Below are 22774 nucleotides of genomic sequence, written 5' to 3' on the forward strand. Positions count from 1 at the left end.
AACGGGGCTGAAAGGTCCGATCCCGGTGCCGGGGGAGCAGAGGCGAGCTGGCTGGGACCAGCTTTTGCTCCTGGAACAGCCCTGGGGTGGACCTGTCCCTCCCTTTCAAACGCTCCAGCAGTTTCGGGGGCAGAAGGCCGTTTCTAAGCCCTCTCTCCAGCAGCTCCTCCCTCGACTCGGCCCGCGAAGCCCCCAGTCTGCCTGCAGGGAGGGCTGGGGGGTCCCCGGCCCCACGGGGCGACAGTGGGGACTCGCAGGGAGGATCTGTTTGCACAAAGCGCCCCGCCCCTCCCGCCCCGGCCCGGCCCACTGCGCGGCCCCCCTAGGGCACGCAGCCCCCCCCCCAACTCCCCACTCCCCAGATGCTCACAGGCCCTCCCCCGCCTGGAGCCCCCCCCAGCCCCTGTCCCCGGAGCCTGCAGAACCGCCCCCCCCACCCCCGCCGCCGCCGCCGCCGCCGCCGCCGCCGCCGCCACAGCCCGGCTCCCCGGGCCCGCGGCTCCTCACACTCACGCTGCGCCGCCGCCTCGGTGCAACGCCCGCCGCGCGCCCCGTTGAAATACCGTCCGCAACCAATCAGCGCGCGGCTCCACCGGACCGCCCGCGCGAGGTACGCCGGGAGTTGTAGTCGGCGCCCCGGGACCGCGCATGCGCACGGCGCCCCGTGGAAATACCGTCCGCAACCAATCAGCGCGCGGCTCCACCGGACCGCCCGCGCGAGGCACGCCGGGAGTTGTAGTCGGCGCCAAGGCACCGCGCATGCGCACAGCGCCCGGGGACCGCGCATGCGCACAGCGCCCCGGGACCGCGCATGCGCACGGCTCGCAGCCCCTCCCCAGCGTTTGCAAGCACTTCCCAGCCCCAGGACCCCCGGAGCTCACAGCACCCGACCACACCATTTTCCAGCCCCCTGGGAGCCCCACTCTCAAGTCCCGCCAGGACCCACAGCCCCACTCCCCAGCTCTTGGGGGACCTTGATCTCGATGGTCCGGGAGTCCTCCAGGTGTACTCTCTGGTCTGGACGTCCGTCTCTATGGTCCGGGAGTCCTCCAGGTGTACTCTCTAGGCCGGACTTTGCTCTCTATGGTCCGGCAGTCCTCCAGGGTGTACTCTCTAGGCCGGACTTTGCTCTCTATGGTCCGGCAGTCCTCCAGGGGGTACTCTCTAGGCCGGACTTTGCTCTCTATGGTCCGGCAGTCCTCCAGCTGTACTCTCTAGGCCGGACTTTGCTCTCTATGGTCCGCAAGTTCCCCACGTGCACTCTCCGCTCCGGACGACCGCCTCGATGGTCCAGAAGTCCTCCAGCTGTACTCTCTAGGCCGGACATTTTCCTCTATGGTGCGGAAGTCCCCCGGGTACATTCTATGCGTCTGGACCTCCGTCTCTATGGTCCGGAAGTCCTCCAGGTGTACTCTCTGGTCCGGGAGTCCGCCATCTCTATGGTCCGGGAGTCCTCCAGCTATACTCTCTGGTCTGGTCTCTATGGTCCGGAAGTCCTCCAGCCCCTCTCCCCGACCCCCTAGGGCTCGCAGCCCCCCCCCAGCCCCACTCCCCGGCCCCCCCGGGATGCACAGCCCCACTCCTCGGCCCCCTCGGGGGTCCGCAGCCCCCCCACTCCCCCTCCCCAGATGCTCAGAGGGGGAAAGGAACGGCTCAGCCTCAAGCTCTGCGGGCTGCCTGTGGCCCCTGCAGAGCCCACGATCCTCGGCAGCCCACACGCGGGGCGAAGCTCGCAGCCCGAGGAGGAGTCACAGGGAGCCGCCGCTCCTGCCACAACCCTCCTTCCCAGCCTGCTGCTGGAGCACAAGGCACTTGAAAGCAGCAGGAAAGAACAAGGAGGGCCTCGCAAGATGGCAGGAATAACGCGGGGAGCCTAAAGCGTTTAGCCAGGCAGGGCTTGCCACTCACCTTGTGCCGGGGTTGAATCCCAGCCGGCAACTCAGCACCACACAACCGCTCCCTCGCTGCCCCCTCAGCGGGAGGGGGGAGAGAATTGGAAGGGCAAAAGTGAAAACACCCCACTCGTAAGGAAAAGGGGGGAAAAAAAAAAACCCCAAACAACAGAGAGAAAAACCCCAGACAGACAAGCGGTACAAATGAAAACAACGGCTCGCCGCCAACCGCCCGATGCCCAGCCAGCCGCAGCCCAGCAGCGGCCCCCCCCGCCGACCTCCCCCCCGAGTTTTATTTCCTGACGTCATAGGGTCTGGAACACCCCCTGGGTCCGCCGGGGTCAGCTCTCCCAGCGGTGCCCCCTCCCAGGCCCTCGCGCACCCCCAGCCCGCTCGCCGGCAGGGCGGGGCGAGGAGCAGCACAGCCCCCGGCGCCGTGCAAGCGCTGCGCAGCGGGAACTCACGCAGCCCCGCGTCACCGACGCCGTTCTCAGCACAAACCCAAAACGCAGGAGGAGGGAGAGCGGGGTGGGAGTGGGGGGCGGGGGAGCGGGAGGGGGGTGCCAGAGTTTGGGCGGGGGGCAACGGGCAGGTTGGCGGGGCAGGCAGCACCCCAGGGGTCCGGGCCCCTCAAATGGCTGGTGTTTCACCCCAAAGCTTCCCCAAATCGGGGGTTTTTTTGCTTTTGTATAATATCAAAGCTGGGGTTTTTTCCTTTTCCAAAATATTCCACTGGGAGGTTTTTCAACGCTTTTTCACAACAAAACTTGGTGATTTTTGCTTTTTCGTTTTGTGCATGAAAATGGGGGTTTTTTTGCTTTCCGGCTGCCCAAATCCTGGTGGATTTGGCTTTCCCGGGAGCTCCAAGTTGGGTATTTTTCCCCCAAAAATGCGGGTTTTCTTTTTCCCAACCCCTTGCAGGCCCCGAATTAGGGGTTTTGTGGTGTTTTTAGGCCACGGCGGCAGGTCCCGCTCTGTGTGCACGGCCCTGCAGGGGAAAGTCCCTGTTGGGGGGACCGGCCCCCAATCAGGATGGGAAAAGACGGAAAAAGAGAACAGGGAAGAGGCAGCTTTTGAAAGCGCTTTTGGATCTTCAACAGAGAGGTGGTTCGGGGGGGTGGGGGGGGTGAAGAGTTTTTAAATCCTTTCTATAAACAGGGTTTCTTTGCATTTTAAAAACCTTATCTATCATAGACGTTTACGCTTAACGTATTTACACATACCTCTCTCTCTATATATTTAGTGAATATATTTATGTTTCACTTATACCCCCCGATTTCCCACTCATTATATATAATACCTGCTCAGACTAGATATCTGTCAACTTACATATTTTGACACTTCAATGTCTTTATAGACTTCTCTATTTACACTTACGTATATTTACACTTATCTCTTTATAGACTTAGATTTTAGACTTAGATATCTATTTGCACTTATAGATCATCTCTTAGATTACATATAACGCCTATTTAGGCTCTCTATGTAACACGTAGTAAGTGTAGACAGCGGTATCTATTCAGCCTTTTTTCTATTTTCAATTCCTTCATACATAAAATATATCATCCCTTCTGCGTTTGGAAGTGCTTTCTTTTTTAATTTATATAGACGGGAGTTCTTTTTGTATTTTAAAACCCTATATACGTCTTCCGGATTTTTTTATGCTCTAAAATCCTTTAGATAATAGGGCAGATATAGGTTCCTATTTTGAAATCCTTGTATACATATAAAGGAATATTATTTTTCAATATATAGAACAAGGAGAGATTTTTCTCTATTTCGAGGCCTCACAGACAGATTTAGAGTTTTTAAAAATTTTTGAACCCCCCCAGGAATTATCAGGCACTTTTGGGCTGTGACCCCCTTTGTGGGGGGGGGGACCCCCCATGGCCCCCCATTCCCCACTCACCTGCTCCTCCACGGCATCATCAGCCCGCCGGTGATGTTGGGGTGCCCCAAATGACATCATCACCCCTCCAGGCCCCCAACCCCCCCTTTTTATTCAGCCCCCAAAAAGGCACAACATGAGGGAAATGGCCCCAACCGGCAGCTCGTTACTTTAATAATGCCGTTGGCGTATGTACGCACGCACCCCCGCCAAAAAGGGGTGCTCTGCTAGAAAGATAAAGGAGGGGCGGCCCCCCCAAACGCTTGCAGCCCCCCCTCAGCCCCCGTCCCGCAGGCTGGCAGCCGGCCCCTTACCCTCAGCACGCCCAACGACCGGCAGGCAAACCCGGGCCGGGGGTCTCTCCTGAGCACCACGGGACGCTTACAGCACGGCATCTGAAAAACAAAAATCCCAACGGATCTATTTCAGCACGTTAAAAAAAACAGCACCGAAGGCAGCAGAGGAATTCGGTCAGGACAAGGGAGAGGGTAGCAGTCGAGCTAAAGGAGGGTGCCAGGCAAACGGGTCAGCTCGAAATACAACGCGGCCTTTAAAAGCTCGAGCGATTCGAACGCTTAAAATCCGCGTGAGGACTAATTGACGCGATTCTGAACGCGTCCTTCGCAGAGAAGTAAACGCTCTCGCTGGTGTCGGAAAACGCCTCGTCCCTTCCTTACAGCACCGCTGCCGGGAGATAACCCCGTGAGGCTGCAGGACGAGGGCGCGCCGTAATCGGCATCTACGCTCACGGATCCGCCGCCACAGCTCCAGCCCTGGCGCTGCTGCTGCTGCTGCTGCTGCTGCTGCTGCGCATCTCGCTCGCTTGGCCGATAAAGCTGAAAGCGAAGCGTAAAACTTTGAAGAGTAAAATGAAAAAGAAAGAACAAATCTCAGCAATTCATTTTATGCTAAAAAGGCGTGCGTACGCTTACAGACGTACGACGAGAAGGCTTATACTATAAAAATATTTGATTTTCCTTTTGCGTTAATTGAAATTGCGTAGCTGTGAATTCATACCGTTAAATTATCTACCTCCAAACTACACAGCTATCGTTTGACCAGGGGTTTTGCGTGCGTCACATGACTAGGAGGGACGCCTGGCCAGCTGCGCCGAGACCGATGCTACCCAACTGCCGGGGAAACGCGCCACTGAAAGCGAGGCAGAAATAAAGGACTTCAGAGCGCTCTGCCAAAAGATCGGGAAAAAAACCCCATCAGTTACCTCTCTTTTTAAACGTTTAGAGCAACTACCTAACTGCTTAAGCACACCTAATAAATTATACGCTACAGCTCTTTGGCAGTTGCAGTTTAAACAACGCAAGTCAGTTTGGAAGTTATACAATTTTCACTTTCTTTTTAAAATTTCGTTTACGATAGAAAAATCAGTGAGATAAGAGATCTCCCATACGGTTTTACTTTTTTTTTGGGGGGGGGTGGGGTGGGGGCAGGCGGTGGGGAATATCAAATCCCCGGTGCTGCAATACATCAGGCTACCAAAAAGGACCGGCAGGTTTGCTAACGCTGTCGGCCGTAGCCGAGCGTGCGGAGGAACGCGTCTTTACGATCTCTCGACCGTTACACCCGAGAACCAAAGATCAGCCGTACGTCGACTATCGGAAGACGTGCTGCGCTTGGGTCTGTGCAAGGAAATCGACCTACCCCTTTTTTTTTTTTTTTCCAGAGAGAGCGCGAAAAGTCTCCTTGCGGATGACTTCTACTGCCGAGCACGTCATCTCTGAAGATCCATTCTGATGGGAAGTTCGTAAAAGGCGACTCCTTTGAACGAGAAAGATTTCCATTCTGGAAAATCTCTTTCCAACCAAAGTCAAAATTACGCGCTGCAGGTTAGGAAAAAGGACGCGATAGAAGCAGTAACTCACCAAAACCACATCAGGACTCTCTGTCGCTAGTTACGAGGCTCCTACCGCTTCTCGGGAAAGCCTGGAAAGCGCACCGAAGCGACGCCGATTTGTCCCGTGTTGTCCACGCCGCTTCTTTGACCTTGATTGCTTTTAGCACAGATGCTAGCATCTCAGTAAGGTGTTCGAGTGCTCCTGTAAGGCATTTTAAACACCGACTGACTGAAAAAGCATACAGCTTTTATCGTGAAAACAAAGCCTGTTTCTCCCGAACATCCCAGCTCTTACAAACGGTTCCTTTCCTCTTCTAGTCCAACATTATTTTCACAGCACCCTTTCCTAGCAAGCGCACAGAAACAGAAGAGCGTGCTTGCAGGAAGAGAAAACAGACGGAGGGAAGCAAGCTTCGCAGAGGCGTACCACGCTCCAGAACAGACCTCCTTTATTTTTAGTATTTGCGTTAAAATATTTCACGTTAAAAAATCACATAGAAGGAGAGCTGCCACGTTCCTCGTGTTAACTGTAAAGTCCGTGCTACGAGCACCTTAGGAAAAACGCAGACACATGTCACAGGCCTACCTCGTACTTGCAGACCACTAGGGATCCTTTCCACCTGTCTCGTACTTTCACGGCAGTTGACGTTCTGCTGAGAGGAAAGGGAAAAAAAAACAAACAACGTTTAGCACAAAGCTTCCTTTGCCGCGAAGAGAACAACTGAGTGGAGGAGAAAGTATTTGGCATCGTCTTTGGTGCGGTTGTTGAGACAGGCCACTAGAGCTTCTGCACGTTTCAGACAACCGTGCCTTTTTTTTGGCTCATTGGCAGCTTTAGTTTCGCGAGAACTCACTTGCCTAGAAAGAGGAGTGACAGAGAAGGAAAAGAGAGGTCAGGCAGCAAGAGAGCTCTGCAGGCTGCCACCAGTCAACGTCGCACTCTTAAGGAAAAACAAACAAACAAACAAACAAACAACCAAACAAAAAAAAAACAAACAAAAAAAAACCCAAAACACACAAACACAAAAAAACCCCGCAAAACCCAACAACAAAACAAAACTTTGACGTTGTACCTTTCTTTTCTTTTGGAGCTCGTCCCTGTCTCAGCTGATCGTCTCGTCAGAGCACGAAGTGCAGATGATCCGTATCCCGATGACATCTGCACGCGATGAACACGTGTTCAGAAATAGTCCAGATCTGTAAGACTGGTGTCATTTGTGTGGTTCCAAGCATCCTAACTCCATTTTACTGACCAATGCATTTGTGAGGAAACTAAGTAGCTTTTAAACGTAGCCTCTCCTTGGGGAGAAAAATGCGTTAGGGAGTGAAAAAAAGGATGATTCAGAGCTCCCAACCATGACGGAGCAGCGGGAAAACTAATGAAAGCGAAGACCAACAGCAGCAACGCGAAGCGGCATTTGGCTTTAATTCCGATCACGTACTTAAGCGGCTCGCCAAGTCTATGCCTCGATCCCATGAATGACTAGCCCTTTTTTGGAAGGACCAACTTTTTTCCTTCAAAGTCCTAGATTGAAGACTCCACTGAACAGAATGGGGATGGAGCCACAGGACAACATGCCATCAACACTCTAATGAAAAAAAAAATCAAGTAAAAATCCAGTTGAAGTATCAGTTTCCATCGTGTCTCGTTCATTACGTTTCTAGTAGTACCTGGGTGCTCCAAAATTCACTCTCCTGACACCACGTAGTACTACAAATTACAATTACGCGTGTAAAAATAAAAGGCTATTTCCAACCTGCCCGTAAAATCAGTACGAACAAACAGAAGAGAAACACTTGACCCTAAAGAAGGTCACAGGCAGCTCTTAATTTATCGTAGGCGAAAGCTCATTCTTTTCCCTGAAAGGAAAACGCTCGTAACTACCCAGGGACCGATTCGGGAACGAGGCACGCGCGCTCTGTTAACGGCAACCGTTCATCAGCTTTTCTGCACCGGCACAAATTTGCCTTTTCCCTGGGTTTGACGCGGAGCACCTGCAGCGTCCTTGAACGCGCCAATGTTTCTCCCCGCTCCCCCGGCCCCGCACGTGCCGTTACCTGAGCAGCAAGCGGCGTCAACCGCGCAGGATTTTCTTCACGTGACGCAGAAGGTGACGCTGGGAAAAGAGGAGGCACAAAATGAACCTGTTTGTCACACCCAGCCAACGGTGAAAACCCAGGGAAGGATTCTGCCGTGCGGGGCCGGGCTGTGCACCCCCGGAGCTCCAGCCGGCCGGTTTCGCTCCCCTTTGCCGGGTACCGGGGAGACACCGCCGCCTCGTGCTGCCGCCTGCCCCCCGGGGAGAGCCGGGGGACCCCCACCTCACTTCAGCCCTCGGGAACGGGGCTGAAAGGTCCGATCCCGGTGCCGGGGGAGCAGAGGCGAGCTGGCTGGGACCAGCTTTTGCTCCTGGAACAGCCCTGGGGTGGACCTGTCCCTCCCTTTCAAACGCTCCAGCAGTTTTGGGGGCAGAAGGCCGTTTCTAAGCCCTCTCTCCAGCAGCTCCTCCCTCGACTCGGCCCGCGAAGCCCCCAGTCTGCCTGCAGGGAGGGCTGGGGGGTCCCCGGCCCCACGGGGCGACAGTGGGGACTCGCAGGGAGGATCTGTTTGCACAAAGCGCCCCCCCCCTCCCGCCCGCCGGCCCCCCGCCCCGGCCCGGCCCACTGCGCGGCCCCCCTAGGGCACGCAGCCCCCCCCCCAACTCCCCACTCCCCAGATGCTCACAGGCCCTCCCCCGCCTGGAGCCCCCCCAGCCCCTGTCCCCGGAGCCTGCAGAACCGCCCCCCCCCGCCACAGCCCGGCTCCCCGGGCCCGCGGCTCCTCACACTCACGCTGCGCCGCCGCCTCGGTGCAAAGCCCGCCGCGCGCCCCGTTGAAATACCGTCCGCAACCAATCAGCGCGCGGCTCCACCGGACCGCCCGCGCGAGGCACGCCGGGAGTTGTAGTCGGCGCCCCGGGACCGCGCATGCGCACGGCGCCCCGTCCGCAACCAATCAGCGCGCGGCTCCACCGGACCGCCCGCGCGAGGCACGCCAGGAGTTGTAGTCGGCGCCCCGGGACCTCGCATGCGCACGGCGCCCCGTTGAAATACCGTCCGCAACCAATGAGCGCGCGGCTCCACCGGACCGCCCGCGCGAGGCACGCCAGGAGTTGTAGTCGGCGCCCCGGGACCGCGCATGCGCACGGCGCCCCGTTGAAATACCGTCCGCAACCAATCAGCGCGCGGCTCCACCGGCCCGCCCGCGCGAGGCACGCCGGGAGTTGTAGTCGGCGCCCCGGGACCGCGCATGCGCACGGCGCCCCGTTGAAATACCGTCCGCAACCAATGAACGCGCGGCTCCACCGGCCCGCCCGCGCGAGGCACGCCGGGAGTTGTAGTCGGCGCCCTAGGACCGCACATGCGCACGGCGCCCCGGGACCGCGCATGCGCACGGCGCCCCGTTGAAATACCGTCCGCAACCAATGAGCGCGCGGCTTCACCGGACCGCCCGCGCGAGGCACGCCGGGAGTTGTAGTCGGCGCCCCGGGACCGCGCATGCGCACAGCGCCCCGGCACCGCGCATGCGCACGGCTCGCAGCCCCTCCCCAGCGTTTGCAAGCACTTCCCAGCCCCAGGACCCCCGGAGCTCACAGCACCCGACCACACCATTTTCCAGCCCCCTGGGAGCCCCACTCTCAAGTCCCGCCAGGACCCACAGCCCCACTCCCCAGCTCTTGGGGGACCTTGATCTCGATGGTCCGGGAGTCCTCCAGGTGTACTCTCTAGGCCGGACTTTGCTCTCTATGGTCCGGCAGTCCTCCAGGGGTACTCTCTAGGCCGGACTTTGCTCTCTATGGTCCGGCAGTCCTCCGGGATACTCTCTAGGCCGGACTTTGCTCTCTATGGTCCGGCAGTCCTCCAGGGGTACTCTCTAGGCCGGACTTTGCTCTCTATGGTCCGGCAGTCCTCCAGGGGGTACTCTCTAGGCCGGACTTTGCTCTCTATGGTCCGGCAGTCCTCCAGGGGGTACTCTCTAGGCCGGACTTTGCTCTCTATGGTCCGGCAGTCCTCCAGGGGTACTCTCTAGGCCGGACTTTGCTCTCTATGGTCCGGCAGTCCTCCAGGGGTACTCTCTAGGCCGGACTTTGCTCTCTATGGTCCGGCAGTCCTCCAGGGGTACTCTCTAGGCCCGACTTTGCTCTCTATGGTCCGGCAGTCCTCCAGGGTGTACTCTCTAGGCCGGACTTTGCTCTCTATGGTCCGGCAGTCCTCCAGGGTGTACTCTCTAGGCCGGACTTTGCTCTCTATGGTCCGGCAGTCCTCCAGGGGGTACTCTCTAGGCCGGACTTTGCTCTCTATGGTCCGGCAGTCCTCCAGGGGTACTCTCTAGGCCGGACTTTGCTCTCTATGGTCCGCAAGTTCCCCACGTGCACTCTCCGCTCCGGACGACCGCCTCGATGGTCCAGAAGTCCTCCAGCTGTACTCTCTAGGCCGGACATTTTCCTCTATGGTGCGGAAGTCCCCCGGGTACATTCTATGCGTCTGGACCTCCGTCTCTATGGTCCGGAAGTCCTCCAGGTGTACTCTCTGGTCCGGGAGTCCGCCATCTCTATGGTCCGGGAGTCCTCCAGCTATACTCTCTGGTCTGGTCTCTATGGTCCGGAAGTCCTCCAGCCCCTCTCCCCGACCCCCTAGGGCTCGCAGCCCCCCCCAGCCCCACTCCCCGGCCCCCCCGGGATGCACAGCCCCACTCCTCGGCCCCCTCGGGGGTCCGCAGCCCCCCCACTCCCCCTCCCCAGATGCTCACAGGGGGAAAGGAACGGCTCGGCCTCAAGCTCTGCGGGCTGCCTGTGGCCCCTGCAGAGCCCACGATCCTCGGCAGCCCACACGCGGGGCGAAGCTCGCAGCCCGAGGAGGAGTCACAGGGAGCCGCCGCTCCTGCCACAACCCTCCTTCCCAGCCTGCTGCTGGAGCACAAGGCACTTGAAAGCAGCAGGAAAGAACAAGGAGGGCCTCGCAAGATGGCAGGAATAACGCGGGGAGCCTAAAGCGTTTAGCCAGGCAGGGCTTGCCACTCACCTTGTGCCGGGGTTGAATCCCAGCCGGCAACTCAGCACCACACAACCGCTCCCTCGCTGCCCCCTCAGCGGGAGGGGGGAGAGAATTGGAAGGGCAAAAGTGAAAACACTCCACTCGTAAGGAAAAGGGGGGGAAAAAAAAAACCCCAAACAACAGAGAGAAAAACCCCAGACAGACAAGCGGTACAAACGAAAACAACGGCTCGCCGCCAACCGCCCGATGCCCGCCCAGCCAGCCGCAGCCCAGCAGCGGCCCCCCCGCCAACCTCCCCCCCGAGTTTTATTTCCTGACGTCATAGGGTCTGGAACATCCCCTGGGTCCGCCGGGGTCAGCTCTCCCAGCGGTGCCCCCTCCCAGGCCCTCGCGCACCCCCAGCCCGCTCGCCGGCAGGGCGGGGCGAGGAGCAGCACAGCCCCCGGCGCCGTGCAAGCGCTGCGCAGCGGGAACTCACGCAGCCCCGCGTCACCGACGCCGTTCTCAGCACAAACCCAAAACGCAGGAGGAGGGAGAGCGGGGTGGGAGTGGGGGGCGGGGGAGCGGGAGGGGGGTGCCAGAGTTTGGGCGGGGGGCAACGGGCAGGTTGGCGGGGCAGGCAGCACCCCAGGGGTCCGGGCCCCTCAAATGGCTGGTGTTTCACCCCAAAGCTTCCCCAAATCGGGGGTTTTTTTGCTTTTGTATAATATCAAAGCTGGGGTTTTTTCCTTTTCCAAAATATTCCACTGGGAGGTTTTTCAACGCTTTTTCACAACAAAACTTGGTGATTTTTGCTTTTTCGTTTTGTGCATGAAAATGGGGGTTTTTTTGCTTTCCGGCTGCCCAAATCCTGGTGGATTTGGCTTTCCCGGGAGCTCCAAGTTGGGTATTTTTCCCCCAAAAATGCGGGTTTTCTTTTTCCCAACCCCTTGCAGGCCCCGAATTAGGGGTTTTGTGGTGTTTTTAGGCCACGGCGGCAGGTCCCGCTCTGTGTGCACGGCCCTGCAGGGGAAAGTCCCTGTTGGGGGGACCGGCCCCCAATCAGGATGGGAAAAGACGGAAAAAGAGAACAGGGAAGAGGCAGCTTTTGAAAGCGCTTTTGGATCTTCAACAGAGAGGTGGTTCGGGGGGGTGGGGGGGGTGAAGAGTTTTTAAATCCTTTCTATAAACAGGGTTTCTTTGCATTTTAAAAACCTTATCTATCATAGACGTTTACGCTTAACGTATTTACACATACCTCTCTCTCTATATATTTAGTGAATATATTTATGTTTCACTTATACCCCCCGATTTCCCACTCATTATATATAATACCTGCTCAGACTAGATATCTGTCGACTTACATATTTTGACACTTCAATGTCTTTATAGACTTCTCTATTTACACTTACGTATATTTACACTTATCTCTTTATAGACTTAGATTTTAGACTTAGATATCTATTTGCACTTATAGATCATCTCTTAGATTACATATAATGCCTATTTAGGCTCTCTATGTAACACGTAGTAAGTGTAGACAGCGGTATCTATTCAGACTTTTTTCTATTTTCAATTCCTTCATACATAAAATATATCATCCCTTTTGCGTTTGGAAGTGCTTTCTTTTTTAATTTATATAGATGGGAGTTCTTTTTGTATTTTAAAACCCTATATACGTCTTCCGGATTTTTTTATGCTCTAAAATCCTTTAGATAATAGGGCAGATATAGGTTCCTATTTTGAAATCCTTGTATACATATAAAGGAATATTATTTTTCAATATATAGAACAAGGAGAGATTTTTCTCTATTTCGAGGCCTCACAGACAGATTTAGAGTTTTTAAAAATTTTTGAACCCCCCCAGGAATTATCAGGCACTTTTGGGCTGTGACCCCCTTTGTGGGGGGGGGGGACCCCCCATGGCCCCCCATTCCCCACTCACCTGCTCCTCCACGGCATCATCAGCCCGCCAGTGATGTTGGGGTGCCCCAAATGACATCATCACCCCTCCAGGCCCCCAACCCCCCCTTTTTATTCAGCCCCCAAAAAGGCACAACATGAGGGAAACGGCCCCAACCGGCAGCTCGTTACTTTAATAATGCCGTTGGCGTATGTACGCACGCACCCCCGCCAAAAAGGGGTGCTCTGCTAGAAAGATAAAGGAGGGGCGGCCCCCCCAAACGCTTGCAGCCCCCCCTCAGCCCCCGTCCCGCAGGCTGGCAGCCGGCCCCTTACCCTCAGCACGCCCAACGACCGGCAGGCAAACCCGGGCCGGGGGTCTCTCCTGAGCACCACGGGACGCTTACAGCACGGCATCTGAAAAACAAAAATCCCAACGGATCTATTTCAGCACGTTAAAAAAAACAGCACCGAAGGCAGCAGAGGAATTCGGTCAGGACAAGGGAGAGGGTAGCAGTCGAGCTAAAGGAGGGTGCCAGGCAAACGGGTCAGCTCGAAATACAACGCGGCCTTTAAAAGCTCGAGCGATTCGAACGCTTAAAATCCGCGTGAGGACTAATTGACGCGATTCTGAACGCGTCCTTCGCAGAGAAGTAAACGCTCTCGCTGGTGTCGGAAAACGCCTCGTCCCTTCCTTACAGCACCGCTGCCGGGAGATAACCCCGTGAGGCTGCAGGACAAGGGCGCGCCGTAATCGGCATCTACGCTCACGGATCCGCCGCCACAGCTCCAGCCCTGGCGCTGCTGCTGCTGCTGCTGCTGCTGCTGCTGCGCATCTCGCTCGCTTGGCCGATAAAGCTGAAAGCGAAGCGTAAAACTTTGAAGAGTAAAATGAAGAAGAAAGAACAAATCTCAGCAATTCATTTTATGCTAAAAAGGCGTGCGTACGCTTACAGACGTACGACGAGAAGGCTTATACTATAAAAATATTTGATTTTCCTTTTGCGTTAATTGAAATTGCGTAGCTGTGAATTCATACCGTTAAATTATCTACCTCCAAACTACACAGCTATCGTTTGACCAGGGGTTTTGCGTGCGTCACATGACTAGGAGGGACGCCTGGCCAGCTGCGCCGAGACCGATGCTACCCAACTGCCGGGGAAACGCGCCACTGAAAGCGAGGCAGAAATAAAGGACTTCAGAGCGCTCTGCCAAAAGATCGGGAAAAAAACCCCATCAGTTGCCTCTCTTTTTAAACGTTTAGAGCAACTACCTAACTGCTTAAGCACACCTAATAAATTATACGCTACAGCTCTTTGGCAGTTGCAGTTTAAACAACGCAAGTCAGTTTGGAAGTTATACAATTTTCACTTTCTTTTTAAAATTTCGTTTACGATAGAAAAATCAGTGAGATAAGAGATCTCCCATACGGTTTTACTTTTTTTTTGGGGGGGGGTGGGGGGGGGCAGGCGGTGGGGAATATCAAATCCCCGGTGCTGCAATACATCAGGCTACCAAAAAGGACCGGCAAGTTTGCTAACGCTGTCGGCCGTACCCGAGCGTGCGGAGGAACGCGTCTTTACGATCTCTCGACCGTTACACCCGAGAACCAAAGATCAGCCGTACGTCGACTATCGGAAGACGTGCTGCGCTTGGGTCTGTGCAAGGAAATCGACCTACCCCTTTTTTTTTTTTCCCAGAGAGAGCGCGAAAAGTCTCCTTGCGGATGACTTCTACTGCCGAGCACGTCATCTCTGAAGATCCATTCTGATGGGAAGTTCGTAAAAGGCGACTCCTTTGAACGAGAAAGATTTCCATTCTGGAAAATCTCTTTCCAACCAAAGTCAAAATTACGCGCTGCAGGTTAGGAAAAAGGACGCGATAGAAGCAGTAACTCACCAAAACCACATCAGGACTCTCTGTCGCTAGTTACGAGGCTGCTACCGCTTCTCGGGAAAGCCTGGAAAGCGCACCGAAGCGACGCCGATTTGTCCCGTGTTGTCCACGCCGCTTCTTTGACCTTGATTGCTTTTAGCACAGATGCTAGCATCTCAGTAAGGTGTTCGAGTGCTCCTGTAAGGCATTTTAAACACCGACTGACTGAAAAAGCATACAGCTTTTATCGTGAAAACAAAGCCTGTTTCTCCCGAACATCCCAGCTCTTACAAACGGTTCCTTTCCTCTTCTAGTCCAACGTTATTTTCACAGCACCCTTTCCTAGCAAGCGCACAGAAACAGAAGAGCGTGCTTGCAGGAAGAGAAAACAGACGGAGGGAAGCAAGCTTTGCAGAGGCGTACCACGCTCCAGAACAGACCTCCTTTATTTTTAGTATTTGCGTTAAAATATTTCACGTTAAAAAATCATATAGAAGGAGAGCTGCCACGTTCCTCGTGTTAACTGTAAAGTCCGTGCTACGAGCACCTTAGGAAAAACGCAGACACATGTCACAGGCCTACCTCGTACTTGCAGACCACTAGGGATCCTTTCCACCTGTCTCGTACTTTCACGGCAGTTGACGTTCTGCTGAGAGGAAAGGGAAAAAAAAAACAAACAACGTTTAGCACAAAGCTTCCTCTTCTGTGAAGGCTACAGCTGAGTGGAGGAGAAAGTATTTGGCATCGTCTTTGGTGCGGTTGTTGAGACAGGCCACTAGAGCTTCTGCACGTTTCAGACAACCGTGCCTTTTTTTTGGCTCATTAGCAGCTTTAGTTTCGCTAGAACTCACTTGCCTAGAAAGAGGAGTGACAGAGAAGGAAAAGAGAGGTCAGGCAGCAAGAGAGCTCTGCAGGCTGCCACCAGTCAACGTCGCACTCTTAAGGAAAAACAAACAACCAACCAAACAACCAAACAAAAAAAAAAAACAAACAAAAAAAACCCCAAAACACACAAACACAAAAAAACCCCACAAAACCCAACAACAAAACAAAACTTTGACGTTGTACCTTTCTTTCCTTTTGGAGCTCGTCCCTGTCTCAGCTGATCGTCTCGTCAGAGCACGAAGTGCAGATGATCCGTATCCCGATGACATCTGCACGCGATGAACACGTGTTCAGAAATAGTCCAGATCTGTAAGACTGGTGTCATTTGTGTGGTTCCAAGCATCCTAACTCCATTTTACTGACCAATGCATTTGTGAGGAAACTAAGTAGCTTTTAAACGTAGCCTCTCCTTGGGGAGAAAAATGCGTTAGGGAGCGAAAAAAAGGATGATTCAGAGCTCCCAACCATGACGGAGCAGCGGGAAAACTAATGAAAGCGAAGACCGACAGCAGCAACGCGAAGCGGCATTTGGCTTTAATTCCGATCACGTACTTAAGCGGCTCGCCAAGTCTATGCCTCGATCCTATGAATGACTAGCCCTTTTTTGGAAGGACCAACTTTTTTCCTTCAAAGTCCTAGATTGAAGACTCCGCTGAACAGAATGTGGATGGAGCCACAGGACAACATGCCATCAACACTCTAATGAAAAAAAAAATCAAGTAAAAATCAAGTTGAAGTATCAGTTTCCATCGTGTCTCGTTCATTACGTTTCTAGTAGTACCTGGGTGCTCCAAAATTCACTATCCTGACACCGCGTAGTACTACAAATTACAATTACGCGTGTAAAAATAAAAGGCTATTTCCAACCTGCCCGTAAAATCAGTACGAACAAACAGAAGAGAAACACTTGACCCTAAAGAAGGTCACAGGCAGCTCTTAATTTATCGTAGGCGAAAGCTCATTCTTTTCCCTGAAAGGAAAACGCTCGTAACTACCCAGGGACCGATGCGGGAACGAGGCACGCGCGCTCTGTTAACGGCAACCGTTCGTCAGCTTTTCTGCACCGGCACAAATTTGCCTTTTCCCTGGGTTTGACGCGGAGCACCTGCAGCGTCCTTGAACGCGCCAATGTTTCTCCCCGCTCCCCCGGCCCCACACGTGCCGTTACCTGAGCAGCAAGCGGCGTCAACCGCGCAGGATTTTCCTCGCGTGACGCAGAAGGTGACGCTGGGAAAAGAGGAGGCACAAAATGAACCTGTTTGTCACACCCAGCCAACGGTGAAAACCCAGGGAAGGATTCTGCCGTGCGGGGCCGGGCTGTGCACCCCCGGAGCTCCAGCCGGCCGGTTTCGCTCCCCTTTGCCGGGTACCGGGGAGACACCGCCGCCTCGTGCTGCCGCCTGCCCCCCGGGGAGAGCCGGGGGACCCCCACCTCACTTCAGCCCTCGGGAACGGGGCTGAAAGGTCCGATCCCGGTGCCGGGGGAGCAGAGGCGAGCTGGCTGGGACCAGCTTTTGCTCCTGGAACAGCCCTGGGGTGGACCTGTCCCTCCCTTTCAAACGCTCCAGCAGTTTCGGGGGCAGAAGGCCGTTTCTAAGCCCTCTCTCCAGCAGCTCCTCCCTCGACTCGGCCCGCGAAGCCCCCAGTCTGCCTGCAGGGAGGGCTGGGGGGTCCCCGGCCCCACGGGGCGACAGTGGGGACTCGCAGGGAGGATCTGTTTGCACAAAGCGCCCCCCCCCTCCCGCCCGCCGGCCCCCCGCCCCGGCCCGGCCCACTGCGCGGCCCCCCTAGGGCACGCAGCCCCCCCCCCCCAACTCCCCACTCCCCAGATGCTCACAGGCCCTCCCCCGCCTGGAGCCCCCCCAGCCCCTGTCCCCGGAGCCTGCAGAACCGCCCCCCCCCGCCACAGCCCGGCTCCCCGGGCCCGCGGCTCCTCACACTCACGCTGCGCCGCCGCCTCGGTGCAAAGCCCGCCGCGCGCCCCGTTGAAATACCGTCCGCAACCAATCAGCGCGCGGCTCCACCGGACCGCCCGCGCGAGGCACGCCGGGAGTTGTAGTCGGCGCCCCGGGACCGCGCATGCGCACGGCGCCCCGTCCGCAACCAATCAGCGCGCGGCTCCACCGGACCGCCCGCGCGAGGCACGCCAGGAGTTGTAGTCGGCGCCCCGGGACCTCGCATGCGCACGGCGCCCCGTTGAAATACCGTCCGCAACCAATGAGCGCGCGGCTCCACCGGACCGCCCGCGCGAGGCACGCCAGGAGTTGTAGTCGGCGCCCCGGGACCGCGCATGCGCACGGCGCCCCGTTGAAATACCGTCCGCAACCAATCAGCGCGCGGCTCCACCGGCCCGCCCGCGCGAGGCACGCCGGGAGTTGTAGTCGGCGCCCCGGGACCGCGCATGCGCACGGCGCCCCGTTGAAATACCGTCCGCAACCAATGAACGCGCGGCTCCACCGGCCGGCCCGCCCGCGCGAGGCACGCCGGGAGTTGTAGTCGGCGCCCTAGGACCGCGCATGCGCACGGCGCCCCGGGACCGCGCATGCGCACGGCGCCCCGTTGAAATACCGTCCGCAACCAATGAGCGCGCGGCTTCACCGGCCCGCCCGCGCGAGGCACGCCGGGAGTTGTAGTCGGCGCCCCGGGACCGCGCATGCGCACAGCGCCCCGGCACCGCGCATGCGCACGGCTCGCAGCCCCTCCCCAGCGTTTGCAAGCACTTCCCAGCCCCAGGACCCCCGGAGCTCACAGCACCCGACCACACCATTTTCCAGCCCCCTGGGAGCCCCACTCTCAAGTCCCGCCAGGACCCACAGCCCCACTCCCCAGCTCTTGGGGGACCTTGATCTCGATGGTCCGGGAGTCCTCCAGGTGTACTCTCTGGTCTGGACGTCCGTCTCTATGGTCCGGGAGTCCTCCAGGGGTACTCTCTAGGCCGGACTTTGCTCTCTATGGTTCCGCAGTCCTCCGGGATACTCTCTAGGCCGGACTTTGCTCTCTATGGTCCGGCAGTCCTCCGGGATACTCTCTAGGCCGGACTTTGCTCTCTATGGTCCGGCAGTCCTCCAGGGGGTACTCTCTAGGCCGGACTTTGCTCTCTATGGTCCGGCAGTCCTCCAGGGGGTACTCTCTAGGCCGGACTTTGCTCTCTATGGTCCGGCAGTCCTCCAGGGGTACTCTCTAGGCCGGACTTTGCTCTCTATGGTCCGGCAGTCCTCCAGGGGTACTCTCTAGGCCGGACTTTGCTCTCTATGGTCCGGCAGTCCTCCAGGGTGTACTCTCTAGGCCGGACTTTGCTCTCTATGGTCCGGCAGTCCTCCGGGATACTCTCTAGGCCGGACTTTGCTCTCTATGGTCCGGCAGTCCTCCAGGGGTACTCTCTAGGCCGGACTTTGCTCTCTATGGTCCGGCAGTCCTCCAGGGGTACTCTCTAGGCCGGACTTTGCTCTCTATGGTCCGCAAGTTCCCCACGTGCACTCTCCGCTCCGGACGACCGCCTCGATGGTCCAGAAGTCCTCCAGCTGTACTCTCTAGGCCGGACATTTTCCTCTATGGTGCGGAAGTCCCCCGGGTACATTCTATGCGTCTGGACCTCCGTCTCTATGGTCCGGAAGTCCTCCAGGTGTACTCTCTGGTCCGGGAGTCCTCCAGCTATACTCTCTGGTCTGGTCTCGATGGTCCGGCAGTCCTCCAGCCCCTCTCCCCGACCCCCTAGGGCTCGCAGCCCCCCCCAGCCCCACTCCCCGGCCCCCCCGGGATGCACAGCCCCACTCCTCGGCCCCCTCGGGGGTCCGCAGCCCCCCCACTCCCCCTCCCCAGATGCTCACAGGGGGAAAGGAACGGCTCGGCCTCAAGCTCTGCGGGCTGCCTGTGGCCCCTGCAGAGCCCACGATCCTCGGCAGCCCACACGCGGGGCGACGCTCACAGCCCGAGAAGGAGTCACAGGGAGCCGCCGCTCCTGCCACAACCCTCCTTCCCAGCCTGCTGCTGGAGCACAAGGCACTTGAAAGCAGCAGGAAAGAACAAGGAGGGCCTCGCAAGATGGCAGGAATAACGCGGGGAGCCTAAAGCGTTTAGCCAGGCAGGGCTTGCCACTCACCTTGTGCCGGGGTTGAATCCCAGCCGGCAACTCAGCACCACACAACCGCTCCCTCGCTGCCCCCTCAGCGGGAGGGGGGAGAGAATTGGAAGGGCAAAAGTGAAAACACCCCACTCGTAAGGAAAAGGGGGGAAAAAAAAAAACCCCAAACAACAGAGAGAAAAACCCCAGACAGACAAGCGGTACAAATGAAAACAACGGCTCGCCGCCAACCGCCCGATGCCCAGCCAGCCGCAGCCCAGCAGCGGCCCCCCCCGCCGACCTCCCCCCCGAGTTTTATTTCCTGACGTCATAGGGTCTGGAACACCCCCTGGGTCCGCCGGGGTCAGCTCTCCCAGCGGTGCCCCCTCCCAGGCCCTCGCGCACCCCCAGCCCGCTCGCCGGCAGGGCAGGGCGAGGAGCAGCACAGCCCCCGGCGCCGTGCAAGCGCTGCGCAGCGGGAACTCACGCAGCCCCGCGTCACCCACGCCGTTCTCAGCACAAACCCAAAACGCAGGAGGAGGGAGAGCGGGGTGGGAGTGGGGGGCGGGGGAGCGGGAGGGGGGTGCCAGAGTTTGGGCGGGGGGCAACGGGCAGGTTGGCGGGGCAGGCAGCACCCCAGGGGTCCGGGCCCCTCAAATGGCTGGTGTTTCACCCCAAAGCTTCCCCAAATCGGGGGTTTTTTTGCTTTTGTATAATATCAAAGCTGGGGTTTTTTCCTTTTCCAAAATATTCCACTTGGAGGTTTTTCAACGCTTTTTCACAACAAAACTTGGTGATTTTTGCTTTTTCGTTTTGTGCATGAAAATGGGGTTTTTTTTGCTTTCCGGCTGCCCAAATCCTGGTGGATTTGGCTTTCCCGGGAGCTCCAAGTTGGGTATTTTTCCCCCAAAAATGCGGGTTTTCTTTTTCCCCACCCCTTGCAGGCCCCGAATTAGGGGTTTTGTGGTGTTTTTAGGCCACGGCGGCAGGTCCCGCTCTGTGTGCACGGCCCTGCAGGGGAAAGTCCCTGTTGGGGGGACCGGCCCCCAATCAGGATGGGAAAAGACGGAAAAAGAGAACAGGGAAGAGGCAGCTTTTGAAAGCGCTTTTGGATCTTCAACAGAGAGGTGTTTCGGGGGGGTGGGGGGGTGAAGAGTTTTTAAATCCTTTCTATAAACAGGGTTTCTTTGCATTTTAAAAACCTTATCTATCATAGACGTTTACGCTTAACGTATTTACACATACCTCTCTCTATATATATTTAGTGAATATATTTATGTTTCACTTATACCCCCCAATTTCCCACTCATTATATAGAATACCTGCTCAGACTAGATATGTCGACTTACATATTTTGACACTTAAATGTCTTTATAGACTTCTCTATTTACACTTACGTATATTTACACTTATCTCTTTATAGACTTAGATTTTAGACTTAGATATCTATTTGCACTTATAGATCATCTCTTAGATTACATATAATGCCTATTTAGGCTCTCTATGTAACACGTAGTAAGTGTAGACAGCGGTATCTATTCAGACTTTTTTCTATTTTCAATTCCTTCATACATGAAATATATCATCCCTTTTGCGTTTGGAAGTGCTTTCTTTTTTAATTTATATAGACGGGAGTTCTTTTTGTATTTTAAAACCCTATATACGTCTTCCGGATTTTTTTATGCTCTAAAATCCTTTAGATAATAGGGCGGATATAGGTTCCTATTTTGAAATCCTTGTATACATATAAAGGAATATTATTTTTCAATATATAGAACAAGGAGAGATTTTTCTCTATTTCGAGGCCTCACAGAGAGATTTAGAGTTTTTAAAAATTTTTGAACCCCCCCAGGAATTATCAGGCACTTTTGGGCTGTGACCCCCTTTGTGGGGGGGGGGGGACCCCCCATGACCCCCCATTCCCCACTCACCTGCTCCTCCACGGCATCATCAGCCCGCCGGTGATGTTGGGGTGCCCCAAATGACATCATCACCCCTCCAGGCCCCCAACCCCCCCTTTTTATTCAGCCCCCAAAAAGGCACAACATGAGGGAAACGGCCCCAACCGGCAGCTCGTTACTTTAATAATGCCGTTGGCGTATGTACGCACGCACCCCCGCCAAAAAGGGGGGCTCTGCTAGAAAGATAAAGGAGGGGCGGCCCCCCCAAACGCTTGCAGCCCCCCCTCAGCCCCCGTCCCGCAGGCTGGCAGCCGGCCCCTTACCCTCAGCACGCCCAACGACCGGCAGGCAAACCCGGGCCGGGGGTCTCTCCTGAGCACCACGGGACGCTTACAGCGCGGCATCTGAAAAACAAAAATCCCAACGGATATATTTCAGCACGTTAAAAAAAACAGCACCGAAGGCAGCAGAGGAATTCGGTCAGGACAAGGGAGAGGGCAGCAGTCGAGCTAAAGGAGGGTGCCAGGCAAACGGGTCAGCTCGAAATACAACGCGGCCTTTAAAAGCTCGAGCGATTCGAACGCTTAAAATCCGCGTGAGGACTAATTGACGCGATTCTGAACGCGTCCTTCGCAGAGAAGTAAACGCTCTCGCTGGTGTCGGAAAACGCCTCGTCCCTTCCTTACAGCACCGCTGCCGGGAGATAACCCCGTGAGGCTGCAGGACAAGGGCGCGCCGTAATCGGCATCTACGCTCACGGATCCGCCGCCACAGCTCCAGCCCTGGCGCTGCTGCTGCTGCTGCTGCTGCTGCTGCGCATCTCGCTCGCTTGGCCGATAAAGCTGAAAGCGAAGCGTAAAACTTTGAAGAGTAAAATGAAAAAGAAAGAACAAATCTCAGCAATTCATTTTATGCTAAAAAGGCGTGCGTACGCTTACAGACGTACAACGAGAAGGCTTATACTATAAAAATATTTGATTTTCCTTTTGCGTTAATTGAAATTGCGTAGCTGTGAATTCATACCGTTAAATTATCTACCTCCAAACTACACAGCTATCGTTTGACCAGGGGTTTTGCGTGCGTCACATGACTAGGAGGGACGCCTGGCCAGCTGCGCCGAGACCGATGCTACCCAACTGCCGGGGAAACGCGCCACTGAAAGCGAGACAGAAATAAAGGACTTCAGAGCGCTCTGCCAAAAGATCGGGAAAAAAACCCCATCAGTTGCCTCTCTTTTTAAACGTTTAGAGCAACTACCTAACTGCTTAAGCACACCTAATAAATTATACGCTACAGCTCTTTGGCAGTTGCAGTTTAAACAACGCAAGCCAGTTTGGAAGTTATACAATTTTCACTTTCTTTTTAAAATTTCGTTTACGATAGAAAAATCAGTGAGATAAGAGATCTCCCATACGGTTTTACTTTTTTTTTGGGGGGGGGTGGGGGGGGGCAGGCGGTGGGGAATATCAAATCCCCGGTGCTGCAATACATCAGGCTACCAAAAAG

At 55.9% G+C, this 22774-nt stretch overlaps 1 long non-coding RNA gene across 1 annotated transcript; it reads right to left on the bottom strand.

Annotated features, from left to right (window-relative positions):
* Positions 1-12745: 12745 nt before the first annotated feature.
* LOC142077129 (uncharacterized) lies at positions 12746-16002 on the bottom strand. The gene is made up of 3 exons (XR_012671571.1): positions 15005-16002; positions 14103-14620; positions 12746-13405 (listed from the first exon to the last, which is right to left on the bottom strand). It is a non-coding gene; the product is annotated as an uncharacterized LOC142077129 (long non-coding RNA).
* Between the last annotated feature and the right edge of the window lie 6772 nt (positions 16003-22774).

Source organism: Calonectris borealis, unplaced genomic scaffold (genome assembly GCF_964195595.1).
Source record: "Calonectris borealis unplaced genomic scaffold, bCalBor7.hap1.2 HAP1_SCAFFOLD_158, whole genome shotgun sequence".
Lineage (NCBI taxonomy): Eukaryota > Metazoa > Chordata > Aves > Procellariiformes > Procellariidae > Calonectris > Calonectris borealis.